Source organism: Penaeus japonicus, unplaced genomic scaffold (assembly GCF_977035675.1).
Source record: "Penaeus japonicus unplaced genomic scaffold, GWHDUDI00000001_assembly GWHDUDI00000039, whole genome shotgun sequence".
NCBI classification, from domain to species: Eukaryota; Metazoa; Arthropoda; class Malacostraca; order Decapoda; family Penaeidae; genus Penaeus; species Penaeus japonicus.
In genome coordinates this window covers 11,606,520-11,611,226 of record NW_028234441.1, presented here as the reverse complement: position 1 = coordinate 11,611,226, position 4,707 = coordinate 11,606,520, and positions in this window count along the sequence as shown.

Below are 4,707 nucleotides of genomic sequence, written 5' to 3'. Positions count from 1 at the left end.
CTGTTATGATATCCCATTACAATATCAATAAATTCCGGACAAACGACAAATCCTATTTTTAGTAAACTACGAATTTCAACCAAGATTTTTCTATTTTTTTCAACGCACTCGCACCGTGAAGGGAAAAAGTGGGAAAAAGGTTAAACATTCCAGCACTATTTCATCCTTTTAAGATACGAACAGCGAGAGAAAAATGCCATGATATCTCAGATTCCATTTTATATTTCCTTTTTCTCCGTGTTCTCTTAGGCGATCCAAGCCGGTTGCAGGATTTCCCCGCTGCGTTTGACTGTCTGTTGCACATTGAAAGAAGCCCTGTGGCGATATTCAGATGTTTTGGATTTCACTTTTCCGATGGCCTCGTTTTCTCCATTTTCTTTGCCACGGTTATCAACATTATCTTTATTATCATTATCATTGTCATTATTATCATTATTGTCATAACTACTATTTTCACTATTATCATCATCATCATTATTATCATTATTATCAGTATCCTCATTATCATCCCTATTATCATAACCATCATCATCATCATTATTAGCATTATCATCATTAGTATTATGTTGTTATATATAATACTATCATTAATATCATTATCATTATTATTATCATTATCATTTTTATCATTATGATTATCATTGTTGTTGTTGTTGTTGCTATAGTCATAATTGTCATTATTGTTATCATCCTAATCATTATCATTACTATTGTTAATATTATCATCACCATTATAATTATCATTACTATTATCATTATAATTATCATTATTATTTCCAATATTACCATTATCATAATCATTATCACTGCCGTTACTTTTACTAATATTATTCTTTTTATAATTACAACTGTCATCATCTTCACTGTCATTATCATTATCATCATTTTCATTATCATCATTATTATCTTTATTATTGTTATTATAATTGATAATATTATTGGCATCATTATCATTATTTTCATCATCATTATCATCATAATTTTAATCATCATCACTATCATTATTATTATATTAGTGCTATCATCATCGTTATTATCATCAGCATCATCACGTCATCATTTTTATTATTAGATATCACTGTCATTATTACTGTTATCACTAATACTATGATATTCTATAATATTATCTTAATCGTAGCATCATCATCATCATCATCATCATTAGGGTGATATCATTACAATTCTCTTATCATCACTATTGCTGTCATTGTTATTACGACTTCATCATTAAAATGTTAAGTGACATTTCTATGATAGTCATTATGCCGACTATGTATGGATAGTATCTTCATTTTTTTACACTGAATAACATGTACTCGATGATGAATAATTTAGTTGGACCACTTTGTATAATGTGAATAATGTTAATGTTATGGAATGCAGATTTTGATGCGTGTCTGTTAATTAATCAACAGAGGAAACTAACCGCCCAGAGAATCGGGGTGGGGTGGGGGTGCTTGTGTGTGTGTGTGTGTGTGTGTGGGTGGGTGGGTGTGGGTGGGTGGGTGGGTGTGTGTGGGTGTGTGTGTGTGTGTATGTGTGTGAGAGGAGGAGGTGATAGAGTAGTGAGAGAGAGAGAGGAGGAGGAGAGAGAGATGGAGGGGAGGGAGAAGGGGAGAGAGGAGGGGAGAGATGTGATAGAGTGAGGAGAGAGAGAGAGGTTGTTGGAGTGGGGTGAAAAGAGAGGAGAGAGAGAGAGAGAGGAGGGACGAGGAGAGGGTGGAGGATACACGAGAGAGGAGACGGAGAGAAGAGAGGTGAGTGGGGAGGTGGAGATTGGGATGAGAGAGAGGGGAGGAGAGAGAGAGAGAGAGAGAGAGAGAGAAGCAATATAGCTAAAAAAAACAAAAAAAAACCTTCGACACGTGTTACGAAAAACCGCAAAATCTAAAACCTCGCTTCAGTCTTTAAAAGCCCATCAAATGGGGCGTAAATGTCACTCGCACAGTTGATGACTGATACAAAATATTTTACTGTTTTTAAACCGGAGACTTTTATCAATACTGAATTTTAATTCATCCGAAAAAAAACAACTTTGTATATTCAGTTTACATTTCTCCCTCAAGTCCTGATGATAATCCGCGGAACATTGAGTTTATACTGAACCTTTGTTAGGAATCTAAGGAACCAACGAAGTAAGTTGATTAGCTATGTACGATCGGAATTTGTATGGTAAACGATGGCAAATATAATTTAACGTAAATGATTTTAATTAATTCATCTTCGATTTTTGTGTTACGATATTTTGTCGAAACTCCCTGCGCCATCTGATTTGGAAGCCTAAAAAGGTCCCCCACCTCCCCCCCCCCTTCCTCCCCGCTTGCCTTCTTTCTTTTCTTTCCCTCCCCCCTCACCCCCCTCCCTCCCTTCCTCCACTTTCTCTCCCCTTCTCTTTTCCCTCCTCATCTCCCCCCACCCCCCCATTTCCACACCTTATCCCTTCCCTCCCTTCCTTCCGTCTCCCCTTTCTATCCCCTCCTTGCCTCCCTTATTCCCCTGCCCTCTCCCTCTTCCTCCTTCCCTCTCCTCCCCTCTCCCTCTCCTTCCTTTCTCCCCCCCCCCCTCCCTTCCTTCCCCTTTTTCCCGTCTCCCATTTCCCTCCTTCCCTCCCCCACCTCCACCTCGTTTTACCTTTTTCCTCCGTTTCTGGCGCAAATCCCGTAGATTTATCAAGGATTTCATAATATGTTCTCGTTATTAATCCCCCCCCCCTTGAAAGGACGGTGTGCAAGGAATTTTCGACCTAATGACGCGTGTGCTTACAGACCAGATTTGTCTTTCGCTCTCTGCTTTTTACGCTCTTGTTGGATAAAGGGATAAGGAACTGGATTAGGAAGTAGACGAGCGTGGATAAAGTAGATGAAGAATATATGGATACAGAGGGCGATAAAAAGACGAAGGAGAAATAAGAAAAAAGTGGATTGAAAGTGAATAAGATTGAATTAAGAAATGAATGAGGATATGGATATAGAAGCCGAGAAAAGGTCGATAAAGAAAAAATGAAAAAGAGAGATAAAGAGTGAATAATATTCGTAAAAAAGTGGTTAAAGAATTGAAGGATGAAGTGAATAAATGTGAATAAAAAAGGAGGTGAAGAGTGGAAATGAGAGAAAGACCGAAAAGACAATTAAGCAGAAAAGGATTATTTATCATCATGATTGTTATCATTATTATAGTTATTGTCGTTATTATTAACATCATTAGTATCTGTCTTTATCTCTTAATTCTTATCATCATCATCACCATCATTATCACCATTCTCATCTTCCCTATCATCATCATCATCATAATCATAATCCTCATCATAATCACCATCACCATCATCATCATCACCATTCGCTCCATCATCATCATCATCATCATTATAATCAATATCACCATCACCACCACTACCATCATCATCATCACTTTCATCATAATCATCATCACCATCCTTCCCATCCTCATCATCATCATTATAATCACCATCACCATCATCACTACCGCCATCATCATCCTCATCACCATCATCAGCATAATAAATTCGAAGGACGAGAAACTTATCAAAGGCTCCATGCTTTCCATTTTTCTCACGACGAATGCAAAAGTTAATCAAAGTCCTTCTCCCCCCCCCCCTCCACTTTGTATCCTTCCCCCTCCCCCTTACACCCCTTCCCCCTCCCCTTTTCACTCCTTCCCTTTTCCTCTTCCCCCTGCCCCCCCCCCCCCGCCCCTTTCTCTATCCCTGTCTCCCCTTCCTTCCTTCCCCTCTCCCTACCCTTTCTCTATCTCCCCTTCCTGCCTTCCCTCCTGTGAGGCCGTCAGGCCTCCCTTCTCTGCCTTTAAAATCACATATACATGACACAAGTTGGGCGCCCCCCCCCCCTTTTTTTTTCTCAACCTTCCTCACATCCCTTTCTCCTCCTCCTCCCTTCCTTTCCTACGACACTCACTCCAATTTCTACCTCGCTTCCTTTCTCTCATTCACTCAGTCGCGTTCTCCTCCTCCCTTCCTTTCTCTCACTCACTCACTCTCTTTTTCTCCTCCTCCCTTCCTTTCTCTCCTCACCTCACTCACTCACTCCTTTTTCTCCTCCTCATTTCCTTTCTCTCACTCACTCACTCCCTTTCTCCTCCTCCCTTCCTTTCTCTCACTCACTCACTCCCTTTCTCCTCTTTCCTTCCTTTCTCTCACTCACTCACTCACTCTTTCTTCTTTCCTTCCTTTCTCTCACTAACTCACTCCCTTTCTCCTCCTCATTTCCTTTCTCTCACTCACTCACTCCCTTTCTCCTCCTCCCGTCCTCCCCTCTCACTCACTCACTCACTCCCTTTCTCCTCCTCCCTTCCTTTCTCTCACTCACTCCCTTTCTCCTCCTCCCTTCCTTCCCTCTCACTCACTCACTCTTTTCCTCTCCTTCCTTTCTCTCACTCACTCACTCCTTTTCTCCTCCTCCCTTCCTTTCTCTCACTCACTCACTCCTTCTTTCCTCCCCCCTTCCTTTCACTCACTCACTCACTCACTCTCTTTTCCTCCTCCCTTCCTTTCTCTCACTCACTCATCATCTCTTTCTCTTCCTCCTTCCTTTCTCTCACTCACTCACTCATCTCTTTCTCCTCCTCCCTTCCTTTCTCTCATCACTCACTCACTCTCTTTCCCCCTCCCCCTTCCTTTCTCTCACTCACTCACTCCCTTTCTCCTCCCTTCCGTTTCTCCTCGCTACGCAC